The sequence below is a fragment of the Alligator sinensis genome, unplaced genomic scaffold, assembly GCF_000455745.1.
Source record: "Alligator sinensis unplaced genomic scaffold, ASM45574v1 scaffold324_1, whole genome shotgun sequence".
Taxonomy (NCBI): Eukaryota; Metazoa; Chordata; order Crocodylia; family Alligatoridae; genus Alligator; species Alligator sinensis.
In genome coordinates, this window is record NW_005842188.1 from 191,687 (window position 1) to 209,840 (window position 18,154).

General features: G+C 45.4%; 2 long non-coding RNA genes across 11 annotated transcripts in view; one reads left to right on the forward strand and one right to left on the reverse strand.

Annotated features, from left to right (window-relative positions):
• Positions 1-14,802, reverse strand: part of LOC102385515 — a 97,736-nt gene extending 82,934 nt beyond the window's left edge. The window contains exons 1-3 of one of the 7 annotated variants that reach the window (XR_003094681.1): positions 13,219-14,802; positions 12,502-12,598; positions 9,747-9,924 (exon numbers count right to left, since the gene is read on the reverse strand). This is a non-coding gene — a long non-coding RNA (uncharacterized LOC102385515). Of the gene's footprint in view, positions 1-9,746; positions 9,925-12,501; positions 12,599-13,063; positions 13,124-13,218 lie in introns of those variants that run through there. The other 6 variants (XR_003094683.1, XR_003094678.1, XR_003094682.1 and 3 more) reach the window with 6 other exon arrangements.
• The window catches only part of LOC102385361, a 192,774-nt gene that overhangs the window by 56,141 nt on the left and 118,479 nt on the right, over positions 1-18,154 (forward strand). For 3 of the 4 annotated variants that reach the window (XR_003094686.1, XR_003094685.1, XR_324157.2), the window contains 3 exons: positions 5,700-5,785; positions 9,327-9,395; positions 10,591-10,620. This is a non-coding gene — a long non-coding RNA (uncharacterized LOC102385361). The remainder of the gene's footprint in view (positions 1-5,699; positions 5,786-9,326; positions 9,396-10,590; positions 10,621-18,154) is intronic. The other variant, XR_003094687.1, reaches the window with a different exon arrangement.

The following is an 18,154-nucleotide window of genomic DNA, read 5'->3' on the forward strand; positions in this document are numbered from 1 at the left end:
GACCCGGTCGCTCCCCATTATGCATCCAAACTCCCCAAGGGATAGCTTAGTTCTCCATTCCTTCACTACGGCTTCTTCTCTTTTTACGGAGAAGTAACCATCAATATTTCTTTCATCCCCTTCTACTGCCTGGTGGTAAGCGATATGCGCCCATAGATCATTGGCATTCTCTACGTGGCGGGTCCCGGTGCGCCAGGGGCAGCACCCAATCAGGTTCTTCTCTATCACCGTGCCCTTAGATCCCATCCTCGTCACCATGTCTCGGACGGCCAGAACCGACTCGAGGTGATTTAGTAATTACTCGTTCGTTGGGCGGGCTGGTGAATAGAGAGGCGGACAAGGCTTAAGGGTTGCAAAACTTTACTTACGCCACTTGTAGCTGCGACATTGACGGTCCGGTCGTCTGAACAACTATGTTAGTTGTTCCAGCTGGCAGGGCTCAGGCTAGCTCATCCATCCATAAATCAAGCCGGCGGGACAAGGGTACGTCGGGGATTGCGCTCAGTGACGGGGAGAAGAATCGATAGGTGATCAGTCTATCGATCAGCTCAGTCACAAGTCAGATCTCTTTAGAGGCACTCTGCAGCGTGCTCAAAGTTCTCCGACTTGGGCGGAAGTCGCACAAAATTTTAAACGGCTAGTAAGCCAATTACTAGCCGCCACGTAGGAATAATTTAGAACTAGCCAATAGCGGGACACAAATTTGCATTCAAATGGCGGGAACTCTCTTGCACCGGGGTTTTCTGCTGCAACAGAAACCTTTTACTTTGCAAGAGGCTCTCATGGGGCGGGAAAATTCCATCGTGCCGAGGCACCAAAATCATTGGGTTGTGACACGATCCAGTTCCCTTTACGTTCTTCATTGGATGCAACATATATTAAAGGCAAACTCAACATGACTCAGCTGCTGACTTATCAAACACTGGCTGAACAACTGGGTAAAATCAGATGATCTCAAATGATTTCTCAAATGATTTTTCAAGATCCAGGGGAACCTGGCCACCATCCACATTGCCTTAAATTAACAAGAAATTAGAGCTTTTCTTCTCTGAGTGTGGAAAGCAGATATATTCTCATATTTATGGTCTGACATGAAGAAATTTAGAGATGTTTCTTCATTCATCCTGGATACTTCTAACTGCGCTGAACCTACTGATCACCTGAACAAGTTCAAGATTGCAATGTGGAACCTCCTTCAGTTGAGCTGTTTTGGACTAGTGGATGTCTCTCTCTCTCTGATCTAGAAATTAATCTACGTACAGAAGCTATAGTTGACTTTAAATGCTTTTTCTGAAAGATGTCTTTGTTGAAACTGGTGAAGTTTCAGTGAATTACTTCCTTAACTTTTATTTGTCCAGGGATGGATCCAGAGGAGTGTGAAGTGCTGCAGTTGCACCCACTTCTGAACTCCACTCAGAGTTTAAAACCAACTGCTTTGCAGCAACAGGAAATTTTTTATTTAGGCAGCAGAGAGAAATAATTGACTGCATGGTTCATTATAATTTGCCTGATTCCTCCTAAACCCTCTTTCCTTTTCAGTGGTCCTGATGTTCCACTAATCAGGCTATCTTTTCTTCTTCAATTCTGCTCTGTCAGGTGCTCCTGGTAATATTAGCATCTCCTACTTAACAGTGTTGCAGACTGTTTTAAGCTCTAGCTAAAAGCATTAATTCAGGTATGGAAATGTTAACTGAGGTGAATATTAACTCAGGTGTGGAAATGACTTTCAGTGAAGCACTGGGTGCACTGGCAAGATGCTCAGGGAGGCTAGATTTTATTTTATGAATCTTAAAAAGTGATGTATTTTTAACTCAAATGACTACAGGACTAATGAAACAGCATCATTTGATTATTTTTGCCTAGTTCATTATTTTTAATACTTAATAGCAAATTAATGCACATTCCAACAAAGTTATATTTATTTTTGCTTCGATTTTAAAAGGAATAATATAGCCCTAGGCCCCCAGCATATTAGTAAAGCATCTCATTTCTTCTTAACTGGAGAAAATATGTGTTGTGTTATATGGGATGATGTACTACATTATCTGCATCTCCCTTTTCAAGATCCTAGATCCACTCATGTGGATATCAAAAAGATATGGCAATAATCATCTCTATGTACAGGTGTCAGCTCTTGGGCCTTGTGGACACACCAGGAACAAAAACAGTGTAGTAATTTACACTCAGATCTTAAGATAAAGAACATAAGAACATAAAGAAATTCTGTACTGGGTCAGACCAATGGTCCATCTAGCCCAGTACAATGTATGCAACAGTGGCAGGAATGGATACTTTAGATGGAAAGCATATGAACAGGATATACCTAGAGTGATCTAGAGTGACCTATTCATTACTGTCCCTGGCACCCCCAAGCATTGGTTGTAGATGCATCCCCAACTCTTCTGTTTAATAGCTGTTAATGCATATAGCATCAAAGATACTGCAAAGCTTCAGCCCTTCATTAAATATGCTGTTGTTTTTATGGATTTAAGTCCAGAGTCCTCCTTACTCTGATGGAACTGATTTGAACAGTCTGAAGCTGTTGATTTTGTCCCCTTTCAGTGACAGTTGTATTTTAGAAGACCTTAATTCCTTTCAATTCAGGATCATTTTTTAAAAGGCAGTCTGCAGCATAACCCCAATATTGCTCCTAAAATAATCTTATCTTTTCATATTATTTACTATTCTCTTGTGCCTGAAGTCTTTACTTCATATCAAACTCTACTCTGGGTATGAGAAAGTAGACTTTTCTAATACCACACCACAACCACTAATAGTAATGGTAGTGATAACAACAACAGCAGCAATAACTAGCTCAGAGAAGGTTGTAGAGAATAGGAACTTAACAATATTATGAGAGTTTTCAGTCATTACTGTTTATGCAGTATATTGTAAAAGACCAGTTAGGGTAATAATAACAAAGAAGACAGGGAAGTGTTTCCCCATGGACGTTTCCATTTGATGAGAATGTTCAATTTACAATGGAATAAAAAACTGGCAGATATGATCAGTTACAGTAGGAAATGAGGAAAATCTGATCCTTGAAAAGTATAAGCATTAGGCCTCTGTGAAATGGGCCCTATTCTATTTGGATTTGGCCTGAATCAGGGACAGTGATTCAATCCGCTGATTTGGATCACTGTCCCTGATTCGATTTGGCCAAATCAGAATCTGACGATTTGGTGCTGATTCGGCGAATCAGTGATTCGGACACAGGCACAGCTTTAAAAGTTTTTCTTACATACCTTGAGGTAGCAGCGTGGCTTTTGATCGCTGTGGTGCTAGGGCGCATGGATTGTCCCACAGGACCACAGGGGGGCTCTCCAGTGTGCTCAGCAGTGAACCTGGAAGTGGACCAGAAATATTTCTGGTCCAGTTCCAGGTCTGCTTCCCTGGCCTGGTGATTGGCCGCAGGGGGGCCCTGGGTACCCCCCCGACCCAGGAGGCACCAGTCACTGAGCTGGGGGGGCACGGGGGGAGGTCTCCCCCTGCGCGCTCTCTGGTGGACCAGGAAGTGGACCGGAAGTGTTTCTGGTCCACTTCCGGGTCTGCTGCCACGCATGCTGGGGAGCCCCCTGTGCTTCTGTGGGACGCTGCATCTGCCCCAGCACTACAACATTCAGAGCCCCTGCTACCTAGAGGTATGTAGAAAAAACATTTAAAGATGTATCTACGTCCAAATTGCCGAATCTGTCCAAATCGGTTCAGAGGGTTTCGAATTGATTCAGAGAGATTAAAGGGTCTTCTGATTAAATTTGGATTCGGAGATTCGGCCACTGAATTGGGCTGAATCTTTGCCTAATCAAATCAGGGACTGAAGCTTCGCACAGTCCTAATAAGCATGACACCAGTAGTTTGTGTTATGTTGGAATCTCATAATGAGGGTATCTCAACAGCACTGAGGGTATACTCCCCCTCTACGCGACATTGGTCCGGCCTCAACTGGAGTATTGCGTCCAGTCTGGGCACCGCACTTTAAGAAGGATGTGGCCTGCCTTGAGAGGGTTCAGAGGAGGGCCACCCGCTTGGTTGGAGGGCAACAGGGCAGGCCCTATGAGGAGAGGCTGAGGGACCTGAACCTGTTCAGCCTCAGCAAACAGAGGCTGAGGTGGGATTTGGTGGCTGCCTACAACTCCTTAGGGGAGATCAGCAGCAAATAGGAAGAGCCCTATTCTCCCCAGCAGCACCTGGGGTGACGAGGAACAATGGCCAGAACCTGCTGGAGAATAGGTTCAGGTTAGAGATTAGGAGGCACTATTTCACGATAGGGTGGCTAGGATCTGGAACCAACTTCCTAGGGAAGTGGTCCTCGCTCCTACCTTGGGTAAATTCAAAAAGAGGTTGGATGAATACCTGTCTGGGGTCGTGTGATCCCAGCGTGTGCTCCAGCCAGTGGTGGGGGGGCAGACTGGGTGGTTTATTTAGGTTCCTTCTGACCCCTAACTACTATGAAACTATGAAACTGCATAAATTGGAAATTAGTTCTAGTGTAAGTCCATGGATACTTCAGAAGTGACATTGGTGAGTACCTCTAAAATACTGAGGAAGGTGATCCCATTTTACATTTAGTGATGTTTCAGTGTAAATTAGAGCTTCATTAGCACTTATGTACTTCTCAGTAATCTGGGTGGTGAAGGGGTGATGATGATGAGAATCATCATATATGCAATTTTAATATAGCACTTTTCATCCATAGATCTCTCAAAGTTCTGTTAGACACCTTGAGTGAGAGTCTGTGCTGTTCCTCTAAGACACTCAACTGAAAACTCACGGTCCAGGTAGAACTGGGGCTAAGGTGAATTTAAGCCATCTTTGCACCTTCTCAGATGTGGCCTGCTTCATAGCCCTTGCCAAAATTTAGACAGCTCTGGGAACCTAAATTATGCTATTTTTCTTGGAGTGTTGGGCTGGTCCACAGTGTTCCCCAGAATCTCTGCAGCGATATGTGTTGCGTCTCTCTCTCATCCTCAGGGACTCTCCCAACTTCAGTTCTTTATCACAGTTTTCCTCAGTTCCTTCACTAAGACAGTCTTAACTTGGCCAGATATGAGGTTTTTTAGAGCTTCTTTAAACTGAACTGGCCCTTTTAGCTGACAGAGGAGCACAGGTGAGGCTCTCACTCACTGTAACTTTCAAAACTTCTTGCTGGAGAACCCCTTTCACAAAGAGAGATTTGACTCTAGAACTTCCCAGCTGAACTAGCTTTGGGACATTCAGTGAATGTGGTTAACTCATGAATTTTATGTTATAAAAGGACAAATGACCAGGAAAACAAATGCTCCTAATTATAGAAGTCTTGGGATATCTTAGACTTTCTGTTACCCTAATCACTATACTAGCTGACGTCTCACAAACTTTTAAAATTTTTTCCTCAAAAATGTTAATTATCCTCATTTTATATTTTTGGAAACCAAGATACAAAGCATTTTAGTATTTTTTCCAAAAGCCACACATGAAACTCTGGAAGGTGGATCAGGTCTCAGCTTCCATCTATCTCACCATTCCCCCATCTAGACATTGATGTAATATCACGGAGAGAATTCGAAATGTCAGTTGGATCAGTAATTAAGTTTTTAAAGGATCCCAGTCAATGGGGGTTAAAGGTTAATGATTACATTCCTAATTTGTTAATTAACACTGTTTATTTAAGGATATTTAGCAAAATATACTAAAACTACTTGATTTTTGTATATTTGCAGGTCACCTTTTTCTATAGTGCCGAGTTATCATAATTTAATGCTTTTTATGACCCACATAAGCATGAAGCATCCAAACTCTGTCTAAGGTAAGTTGATTAACATTTGTATCTGCGTATGTCCCTAAAAATGTCACAGACTTATAAGGAAAGTACTGCATATTTTATTGTCTTTTAAGATCCTCAGTGCACAGGAGCGTGCATATCACATCAGATTTTAAAGTACAGCATACACCAGTGATTCTCCAAAAGAGTGACATGGCACATGATTTTAAAAAGGAATCCATAGTATCAAACCATTCTGACCTTCTTTAGTCTTTCTGAGGTGTTTGCAACAGAAGAATTGCTCTATTATTTCTCTGTAGTAAAAAAAAAAGGAAGTGAAAGCAAAGAGCTGGGATTTTCCATGGGGTGCTTTGAGTCTTTCAAGTGGGTGCTTGGAGTCAAAAAACTGTGAGAACCAGTGGCATACCCCTTTTTTTTTAGTGTGTTGAGCAATAGGGAATATAGTCCAGTCCCTTTTCTCCTTTCTTGTTTCAAGGGCAATTCAGACTGCTGAGTGCACAGTTATAGTTATTGTACCTGTTCCTATAAAAATGAATCCTTTTGCTCTGCTCTTCACACACCCTTATTTCATTTGCAGACATATAAGGCCAAGTTACATCTAGTCTGTATTAACAGGAACTATATATACCTACAGTGTTATAATGAGCTTTCCCCTCATTTCCATATTCTCTTGTTGACATTTGAGTCATTGCTGTAATGCTTGTAAGGAAAAATAATCTGTAGGAGTTACAGAACTCAAATAACGGCAGTCATTTTTTATCTCTTTCTTTTGAGCTCTTTAGCTGTATTTTTCCTACAGATTAGAATTATAAAACCAAGATGGGGTAAAGTCCAAACTGAAAAAAGGATTATATTATAAATTCAGTAATTTAAAAATAAACTTCTCAGAATTGTCAGTTAAAATGTATTACTAAATGAAGTATTGGTCTGATCCGCAAGCCCTTACATACACGGGTAGTCTGTACTCATGCAAACAGTTTAATTGATTTTAATGAGACCTCTTTTGTAAATACAGGTTTGTAAGTAGGACCCAAACGTTTCCAATATTAATATTTAGTCAATAGTTGTAATAGCCAAACAAGAGAATCTCATCTAATGGAGAGTTTGTGAAATTAATGATTCTAATAAACAAAAGTTGTTCACCTACATGTAACATCCAAGAAATGGGAAAATTAAAAGTTAAGATTCAATAAAAAACAGAGTGGTAGAAATAAAATTATTATTAATAATTATATAATTTGTCATTAAAACTAATATGCCTTAGTGTTTCTGCATGTATATTAATGTGCTTTCCTACAAAGTTAAAAATGAATAGTATTCATTTATGAACCTTTAGAAATTTCCCAGTTTGTACTCACTTTTTATAAAAACAAATATGTATAATTGCCAAAATGGAATGGCTTCTCTGTAGCCTGTGTTAAGTCCATATTTTTGCATTGTCTATTATTAAGTACCCTGCAAAGGTAATATCATGTATACATACTCAGTATTAAGAACATTACGTAAACAAATACAGTAGAAAAGCTTTATGGAAAGCAATTATATATATATAGCAGTTATCATTGAAAAGTTAATACCTTGACAGATGCTTGTTTTATTCTCAGATTCTAGTCTACCTATTAGTTGTCAGAGTGCAATTTTGTTCTACCCTGTTCAAGTCCTAAAAATCTAGTAATGTGTCTGCTTTTATAAAACACCATCAACTTACCCTTAAGACAGAGTCTCAGAAAAGCAACAAAGGAGGAAGAGGACCGTCCCATCTTTTGCATTAACTGTTTTTCAGGGACTCAGGCAGGGTAGAATAGAATTGCACTTGGACATCTAAGTCCACTTATGCACCCAACAGAGTAGAATCTGGCCCATAGTACAATACATGTGAGTGTGTTATGGAATATTAATACAGGACTTAAACATTTTACTAGACATTTTCTGTCCAATACTAATTAGAGAACTAAATCCATGAGCAAGAAATTTGCCATTCTGCCATTTTTAGATGCTAGAATGGAGAGTGTGTGCAAAGATTTCTACATGGATACTTTAGATCAGATCCTGTGACATGGATGCATCCTGTGACATGGGCAGCATCTGTGTGGCACATGACAGATTGGGGAAGAAGTAAGGAGTACAGTGGCAGACAGGCAGGAAGTAGTAAGCAAAGGAAAAGATTGGTCAGGGAACACAGGGAAGGAAGCAGGAAGCAAAGCAACAGATATTAAATTGACATGATTTCTAGCAATTTCATAGCTGGCCACAGGTTAATAAGCAGTGTCCAATTTTTCAGAATCTTATTCATTTCACTTTACTACTACTGAGTGCAATAGAGTCAGGAATTGTCTGTGCGCAAAACTGGGAAAACAATTCAGCATCAGTAAACGTCCACATATGAAGCAATAGTAATCTTCAAAATCAAAAGCATAGAAACGTACTTTATTTAAAAATTAAAAATACAGATATTCAGAGAGTGTGCACATACTTATTTACTGAATACTAATGCTTTCACCTGAGGCACGTTCTCCAAAAAATATCTTACTCTCAACTGGGAAGTTGTAGAGCAGATTTTCCAAGCACTGTATTACTAGCATAATAAACTAGAATTTTCTTTCACTAAATAAGTCACATGTATAAATAATTTGATTCATGTTTTAATATTTAGAGAGATTCTGTCCTATTTCAAATACCAAAATCTCATTGATTTGCACGATATTTAGTATCTATATCTAGAATTAAAGCTATATTCAGCACTTAAAAAAGTTTTACATGTCAACTGCCCCAGATAATACTTAAGGGGCATCCAATTCATAATTAAATTTAATAAACCATTTTCCCCCGCTTTAGGTGCTCTGAATTTGCAGTGATTTACTCTTAGCTACTATAGTGCTACAACTATCAATATGCCCTACTAGAACCTGGAGCTAATGCACAAGGGCTTTCATTATGTGTCATGAGTTTGCAAAGAAAATTTGAGAGAACGGGGGTGGGATGGGGAAACCAGGCTGTTAAATAATAATTTTTTCTGCCATTTAATGATACAATTTTCACTGGAATTATAGTAGCTGTAACATCACAGTTGACCACTGGCACAAATTCTGGAAGTCTGAAACAGGCAAGGGATTAGGGGGTTACCAGTAATTTAAAATTAGTCATCAGATGAATGCCCCACTTATCCTTATATACTTGGGGTAGTCAGAAAAAAGTACATTTAACTCTTTTAAATACTGGGCTCATTGTTTTTAGCAAGCAACAGAATATTTTCTGATCTATCATGAATTATGAGCATTTTAAGTGCAATATAAAGGTTACTAATAATTATACACTATACCATATGTGTGCAAACACAGTTTTGAATCTCACAATGGATTAGTACAGTGTAGCTTTCTTTTATTTTTTCCCTAGAGGGGCTAGTTCTAAATTTCAGTATTTTTTTACATTTAAAACAAATGGGACTATAAATGTGAGCAAGGATAGGCATGTGTAATACAGAGAGTGTGCACATATTTTATTTAGTGAACACTAATACCTTCACCGAAGCTATTTGGTTTTGACATTTGTTTATTTTTTTTGGGAGAATGACAGATCTGCAGAACAACATAATACCAAACCAAAGGCCAGAGTTTCAGAGCAGACTGGATTTCAGGTAAATAGAGACTGAGTGACAGTGGTGGCCAGCTTCTTTGTTTGAAGAACCTGTCCTCCTAATTCATTAAGTACCTAATTCATTAACCCTCTTTTTGTTTCCATAAATGTACTATTTTGTATCTTATTTTACACTGATACTATTCACAATTCACACTACTTACAAAGATAGACTGAACTGTTCTAGGCCTAGATTATCTGCTGGGCCAGAGCTCGGTGAAGTACCACAGTTGTTGGGAGCCATCGGGGCAGGGGTTGTACTTGTCTCATTATACAGCTGAGAGCACCCAAACTAGTATTGATCCTCAGCAGACCAGATGTCTGGAATGTAGTGCTGTGCAAGCATACCTACTTTCTGTCTCCTGTGCCAGAGCTGGTGAGGATTGCATTGTAAAAAAGCAAGCTATGTCATCTCTGCCTGCAGGGACTCCCTTGCATCTAGGGAATCCTCAGTGAGAAGCAGCAGGGGTTGTTTTCATCTCCTTTGTGTCCTAATTCCCATCTATTTGTACCAAATCAGCAACTATGAACTATTTGGAAGAATGCACATTAGATCACTTAAGAAGACTCATTCCCAAGCAAACAGCAATAATTTACCCAGTTTGGTGTAGATGCTAAAAATGCATTTACTTGATTAATAGAGATAATGCAGTACCCCTGACAGAATGTGGCAACTGTTCTTATAGTTTGAAAAGCCATATGTACTTCAGTTTTATACTAGTGGAATAAAAGATTTTGAGAACAATGAGGCATATAAAACTTTGACCTTATTAAAAATATCTAGAATGTAGTGCCCTAAAACTAGAAATGCTCATTTTCTTTAAAGGAAATAGAGCAAAGATACAACATAACAGACAAAGCTAGCAGGACAAAGGAGATACTATTGACTCATTCCAGACTGCAGATTTAGCAGCTTAACTTTGCTTCCTTTTAACTTTTGTAACAGTAGGGAGCTCAAAGCTTTGCAGTCTATTTTCTGCACAAATAGAAACACCCAAACTTCAAAAAGTAATACACTTTGAAGAAACTAAAACTATCAACAAGTTAAAAACCATGTGTGCTACTAAACTGAAGTCCATATTACTTAAATTTTGCATTGGGAAAGTGCTTGTATTTTAGGTTACTACATTAGTTCAAAAAGTTGTTTTTCCCCATTAACATCATTCAGTCTGTAAAACACTTTTTGTTGTTTTTAGTGTGATATGGATTTGTTGACTTTGCAGTGGGTAAGTACTACTTTAATATTTTGACAAATTGTGTAAATAAAAAATTGTCTTATATGTCATAGGTACACACTGCAATATTTTGCTAGTCTTATAATGTTAAAATGATAAAACTGCAGGATAAGTTATGAGACGTTTATATTTTGGACTATTTCAGTATGCTTTTTCTATTATTTTTGAAGTGTTTGCTTTATTTGCTAATTGAACTTTGGAATGATTGACTTTTTTGTCATTTGTTGAAGATCTACTGTGACTGGCCAGTAAAATGTGTCATTACACCTCTGGTTCCTGTCATTTCTGTAAAAAAGACTATCAAATGCACATTTCACTGAATTAATCTGTGCTAGAATGGTACCTTGTATGCTAGCTTGTCCCTAATTGGACATAAAATATTTGAAAGAGCAGTTTAAGCATTGTGTGCCTGCAAATCAAACAAATCTCCTAAGTGAAATTTCATTTTGAACATATAATATTTGTGTAAAATGGCCATGCATTACGTAAGCCACCCAACGTGGCATTTTCTGTAATACCAAGTTAAACATGTCAAATATTAGAAATGTAGTTGTAGTAGAAAGGAATCTGGAGCAAGCATTTAACTTCTCAAATTTGGAAGCAGAAAGATGGATTTTGCATGTGTTTCTAAATGCTAAACTGCTTTAATACACTTTGATGAGCTTTTGAAACACTGCACTTATGTTTCACAGCTCCCCAAACATTACTAAGAGACAGACATGTTGTGAATAAGGGACTAGCTATCACTCTTCAGGTCTGTGTGCAGCCTGGCTCGCCAGGGTTTTTTTTGTTGTTTTGTTTTGTTTTTGTTAGAGGTAGGTGAAGCAGAGAGGACAGGCTCTACCTGAAACTGGGTACTTTAGAACCCAGCGTTAGAAAAATACAGGGCCAGCGGAGAACTCTCCATTTCTCGGAGTGCAGAGAGTCTGGTGCGTGTGACTGTCAAAAGTTTGCTTCGGGATCTGCAAGCCGAGCCCCACCCGCACCAACACCAAACAAGCAGGCATTGTGCAGCGCTGGCCCCAGAGCGCCGGGCGCTGCCGGCGCTTCACAGATCAGGGCAGGTTTGAGAATAGGCACGTCCCAGAGAGTCCGGCCGTCTGCCTTGTGCCCCTGGCCAGCCGGGCTGGGGGCTCCCTAGTGGAAACAGCTAGCTGGTGGTAGCGGTGCAGGAGGAGGTCAGTTGGGCCAGGAGTCGCAGAGCCTCCTGCCAGGCCTCGGGCTGCCCCTTGCCTCGCTCCTGCTCTAGGCTGGCTCTGGTGCCTGGCCCTTCCCCAGCCAAACTAAACCGCGGCTGCCTCCCGGCCGGGGGTTCACACAATGGGAGGAGGCCCCTGCTCAGCGGGGCTGGGCAGAGGCTCCTTTCCCCGTGCTGCCCAGGGGGAATCGCCGGGCACCGTCCTGCCCAGCCAGCGGTTGGCGCGCCCTGGCAAGCCTGAGCCCTCGTCTCGCTGCCGAGCTGCTTCCTCCAGCCCAGGGGGAGAGAGAAAGGTGGGAGGGAGGCGGCGGAAGAGCCGCCCGCTGTTGTCAGGGTGGCGGTGACTTCATTCTTTTCTTAATATAGAGTCGGTTGTCAGGCTCCGGGCCGAGCCGGCTGGCGGGGTTGGCTGTCAATAACATGACGTCACAATACGCTTGTGTGAGCACTGTAAACACTAAGCTTTGGTCAGTCAAAGAGAGTGTGTGTGTGTGTGTGTGTGTGTGTGTGTGTGTGCGCGCGCGCGCGTATGTGCGCGCGCGTGCGCGCGCGCCCGGGGCTGCCCGTCTCCTGATCCGTGCGCCTGGGTCTCAGCTGGGGTCCGCCGCCCCCCCCTTCCCTCCCCTCCCCGCCCCGCTCTGTGCGTGCAGTGTCATGTCTCCATGAGCCCTTACCGTGGTTGCGCTCGAAAGGTAACATCATTGGAGAGGGGGATGATGTAATTCTCTCTCTGGTCAGTGACTGCTTTTGCATGCACCGATCTCCCGGTTACTGGAAGGGGGCATAATATCAGCCCCGCATTCCCTGCCCCTGTCGCACGGCGCAGCTTGGGGGAGGGCAGTCTCAATCGTCCGCCCCTCCCGTCCCCCGTCCCACCCCATCCCCCGCCTGTTAATCCGGAGCGATTATGCCGAGGTGGAGGCTTCTCTGTCTCCAGCTCTGGCAGGAGATTGGGTAGAGTCCAATCCGGTGCGTGTGTGCAGTAAACACACCGCCGAGCCCTGGCGGTAAACAAGTCTCCTAAAGCCTTCCCAGCACAGCAACTTGCTGCAGGCAGCTCCCCCAGCGCACAGGCACTTCCCCTCTAACAAAAGCCCGTTGAATATTGGAGAGTGCGTCAGCTTTTGTTCCGCAAGCGGCAGCACCTCTGCTTGATACTCCAGCCCATTTCGGCGTGTGGCGATCGAGCCCCGGCTCAGCCCCGCTGCCCCCGCGCGCGGCCCGGTACACACTCACATGCCCCTCCAGCGCCGTGCCACGGACCCCGCTGGCAAAGCTCTTTGACAATCCCAGCGGCTCTTTATTTCCTCGGGGGGGGCCTGCCTTCGCAACGGAGCAGGTAGAAGCCTCCCTTCCCCAGATAAAAAAGAAATAATCTGAATGGCACTTACTGTCAGCAGAGGAGGAAAAAAAATAAACCCCCCTTCGCAGTGGAAGGCAAAAGAGCCACTTGCAGGACGCTGCCAGCGGTAGGAGAGACCACAGGAAAAAAAAAGCTTCCCTTTGCGAGATCGGCCCCAGATTCGTCTTTCGAAGCGGAAAAAATCGATACAAATAACAAGCCCCCTGTTGCCTTTTTTTGTGCAGTTTCAGCAAAGCTGCGAGGAAGTTGGTCCTTTTGTTCCACTATTTATAGATTGCGTCAACATTGCGAAAAGGAGAAGGCGGAGCAGTGGCCCTTACTCCTCCGAGGCAGCGAGCGAGCGAGCAGCCCAGCACACACACGCGACCTTAAGTACACAACACGGCAACCTCCTCCTCCTCCTCCGCCACCCCATTGAGGAGCGCCGGAGATCGGATTCAATCACGTGTCCGGGGAGAACCAGCCTGCCCAGTGCCTGCAGAGCGCTCCCTTGCCATGCACGGCGGCGGCAGAGAGGAGCCGCTCTCCCGCGCGCAGGGGCCGGGGCTCGCCTCCAGACTGCGCGCTCCACCCGCAGGGGAAGTGGCTCTGCCGGGGAGCCCCCCCCGGGGGCGGTCACAAGTGCCCGTGGCAATGCCCGCTGCAGTGCAGTGCTCCTCTCCATCGCCTTGCCTGCTCAGATCTGCGAATGCACATATGTGCCGAGCTCGGAGGCGGTACAGAGCGAGCTCGGTACAGACCTGCCCTTGCAAAGTCTCTAACAGAGGAAGGCCGGGGGGGAGGAGGGAGGGAGCAGCTTTGCTACGGGGCAGACCCAAGGCTCTTTCTCTTCTCCGCAGGTGCACAGGGACTCTGGGGCAGGTCCCTTCCCTTGCTGGCTTCTAGGGGTGAGGAGAGGTGATGGAAGGGTTAATGGGAATGTGCTTACCCCGAAAAAACGTGTAGCCCTTGCAGGAAAAGCTAGTCGTGAAGTTCTAAGGCTTCTCCGCCATCCAAGAAATGAAACTGCACTTTTCTGGCCTAAGGCCAGGGGCTCTGAACTGCGTGTAAACAAAGAGCCCTGCAAGCCCAAGCCGAGGGCCTGCTCGCGCCTGGCTGCCGAAGCCTGGTCCCAAGGGCCGGCCGCGTACGCCGCTCCCGGAGCCAGCCCGGCCTCTTTGCTCCGCACCGGCTCACCAGGGCTTGCCACGCTCCAGCTCTCCGGGGACACGGCCTCGTCTACCGCCGGATCGACGTGGTTCGCAGGCTCGAAGCGGAGGCGGCTCTGGCGAGTTTCTAGGCTCGCGATCGCCCGTCCAGGAGGCGCCGCGCCCTCGTGGCCCCGCTTGCCCGCGGGTGTGAGCTGTGCCGAGGGAGGCCGGGCACCGGACTCGTCTCAACCTGCCTCAGCTACCGCCTGGGGTTTGCGAGGGACTGCCGCTGCCTCCGGATTACCTCTGCGGAGCCGCCGCGAGCCTCTTGCAGGACTGTCCGCTCCGAGAGAGGAGGACTCCTTTGCTTGGACCAAGGCCGCTTCGAGATCAGCTTGCAGCGAGAGCAGCCTCGAAGGCGAGAAGCGAGACCGAGCTCGCTGCCGGGTTTGTTCTCAGCACACAGAGGTGCGGAGCGGCGGTGGGCGCTGAGCAAAAATAAAGCTGTGCAGGGGGTGCAGCGGGGAAGTGTTTTCCCCTCACTGTCATGCACTAGGTGGGCGGCTGAGTTCTTCCCCGGTGCTGCTGTTACTTGCAACGGGTTTCTTTCCTAGTATTCTTTCCTTAAGACAAAAAATGTCCCGATTCCCTTGGAAATCTGCCCCTTGCCAGGCACAGCCTCCGCCGGGCGCGGAGCGGCCGAGGGAATCCACTGCGGCTCTCAGGTAACAGGAGCTCCAGAGGAGGGCACAGCACCCCCTTTCACTGTGCGCCGAGGCTGCTGCCTTTGCTTGCTGCGCCTTATCCCCTTTGCGCTTCGAGACCCATCTCCTTCCCCCACCAGCTCCGCTCTTTCAGCAGCATCTGCTTATTTGCTCACCCTCGCTGAACTTTTCATTGGCACTAGGACCCATTGTTGGTGTTATTATTATTATTAGTAGTAGTAGTATTGCTGCGTTATGGTTTAAAAAAGTAAAATAACGAAAACAAGCCAGTCCGAGCACAGACAACACTCAGTGTCACTCAACAGGTTGCGGGAGCTCAAGTGAAAGCGGCTTCCAAAGGTGGATCTCTGTCCGGCTTTCTGGCTAGCAGATATGATTGATTCGTCTCACAAAACCTTCCCTGTTGCTGCTAAAGAAGAAAACCCAAGAACACGAATGAATAAGCTTTCCGGGGGAGAGTTCACAACGGGCTGGACGGAAGCTAGACCTTTCACTTACTTTTTCCCTTGAAAACCCAGGAGATTAAACGACTGCGATGCATTGGTGCAAAGCGTTCAAATACGCTTTTCGGACAATGCATCGTTACGATGGACATGGGCAAAGGAGGAGAAAAGCAAGAAGACTGAACGAGTGAGTAGAAAGAAAGAAAAGAAAAGCTGACATGCAGACTCCAAAAACTCTGTTTAGCCGCAGTGTCATTTCTGAAACTGGGCTGGACCTGCAGCACAAAGCCCCGGCGTTTAGAGCTGCTGCTGCAGCCCTGTGGTAGCCGCCAAAGAAAAGCTGAATTATTGCAACTGTAGGTAACTTTAGGAAACTCGTTGTGACCTACATGGCTTTTCTGAGTCAGCAATGAGCAGCCATAGCAGAGTCACTCGCAAACTTGTCCCCCCTCCAATTCTGACTGAACTACGGACTTTTAGGGTGGAGCCGTCTTTGCGACCGTTTGCTCCGAGCACTACATGCGATAGTTGCTACTCCCCTGTTCACAAATAAACCAGAGTTAGATGGAGCCCGCTTCCCACCTGCTTTCTTGTTCAAATTGCCTTTGTACTTGCAGGGTTCAGTACAAATCCGCCCACCCGGAGCACCTCGCTCAGTGCAGTGCCGCATTATCAGCTGGTGTTTTAGTTAAGCCGAGTTCAGCAAATTACAAATTTCCTCCCAAGTTTCGAAGAGGTCATTAAAAGGCTGTTCCTTCATTTTCAATTTGTCTGATGCTCAGATAACAGGTATCTTGCAAGTAAGAGCTGTTAGGTTACTCCATGCCGTTTCCCTACTTAACAAGTAAGGAGGCTGTGTCAAGTTCATAACCAAAAACTCTCGCTACCCAACACTGTGTCCTGTTCCCTTTGTTTGATGCTGTTTCGGGCGAACTGTGCAGCGGTTTGCAGCGGTCTGCACCTTCTCCGAGGTAAGGGTGTTTTGCGGGTCTGCCTCGCGGCTGGACCGCAGAGCCGAGCCCCGAGGAAACGAGGGACAGTTGGCACAGGTTCGATCCAACTAATCCGTACGGGGCAACGCTCAGCCCCTGCCGGGAGGGCGTCCCAAGGAAGTAGGGCAGACTCTGCGTCCATTTCGATTCAAAATGCCGAAAAAGTTGGGCTGGAATGGCTTCGCCAACTTCGTCCTTTGGAAAGAAACTGTTGTGATTCCTGCCCCAGGTTGGTTGGTTGGTTAGTTTTAAAAACGCCGTTGGCACTGCCGCCCGAGGGGAAGGGCCGACCCCTGTGCCCCTTCCTTTGGGGCTTCTCGCAAACTCTCGGATTTCTTCTGTCAAAAGACAACTACATGTGTCCCTGTCTGTCCTTGATGTCCCTTTCCAACTGGGTCACAGAGATCAAACCCCCTCCGCTTCTGTTAGGATTATTCTGACTTTTATTTTTTTTAAGCAAGCTGAGAAGCACGATGTTGCTTGGAGTCGGCGCTCTGTGCCAGTAGTTTTAAGTGGCTCTGGGTTTCCTGAATGGTTACATTTCAGTCTCACTTCTTTTGCTGAAACGACCGAGATTTCTGTATAACGATCGAAAGCCCCCACCTATTTTCGTACGGCTGAAACCAGAAGAGAAAATGGCACTTGTGATTTCGGGGGTGGAGGGAGATCGATTTCTGCAGTGACATGGCACGTGGCCAAGCGGTGTTTCCCATTCCGCGTTTGATATTATCAGTGTCCGACTGTAGCCGGACTGGGGTGGGGGTTGCCACTCTTACACCCCCAGACTTGGTTGGGTATCAGGTTTGTTCATCGACAAACTACTCAATTGAATCGCCTGCGTGTTCTTGTAGGGGGGGAATCCCTGTCGCTAGCACGGAAACCACAACTTCAGACCTCTCTTTTTTCCTAACCCCCAGATGTCTAGCATAGCCGAGAGGGTTTTGCGAGCACTGGTTGTTCAAGGAAGAGGCTCAGATTATGTAAAGAGGAACAGGGTGTGAAGTGGCTGGAAGTGTTTGCCTTGGGACCATGTCAACATAACCAGACACACCAGTGGCTCCCTCTGAAACGAAATAGGTAGTCGTGCAAGATCGAAATCTGTTTCCTGAGATTTTCGTACAGATGGCTGGAGTTTTCCGGGGGTTTCCTCTGTTCATTCAACCCCTTCGGGCTCCACGATGCGGGGACCTGGGGGGGACTCTGGGAAATGAAGCCCAGCACCTACACCTCGCTTCAAAAAGCCTCGAAAAGGGTCGAGGACTGCGCGGGGCTTGCCCAAGGGCAGCTGGAAAAAGCTCCCAGGACCCTAAACGGGCTTGGGAGAGCGGGTTTGGGGCACGCTGCAGGGGAGTAGACGGATCTCCACGCCAGTGCCCCTCGGGCAGCCGCAATATTCAGCCGGTCCCAGTTCCCCTCGCCTCCCCTAGGCGAGAAGATCGTGTCTGGAGGCTTCTGCTCTGATCACAGCTGTATTATTCCAGCTCTATTATTATTTTTTTCTCCTCAGATGCCATGGGATGCCATGTGTGACCAGGATTGCGTGATTTATGTGCATAAAATCGGATCTCTGAAAAGTTGAGACTAAACCATGCTCTCGATGAGATTTCTTTTGTTAAGCAAAGTGTACATGGGAATGCTGAAACCTTTGTAACAATGACGGGGTGTAATTTCATT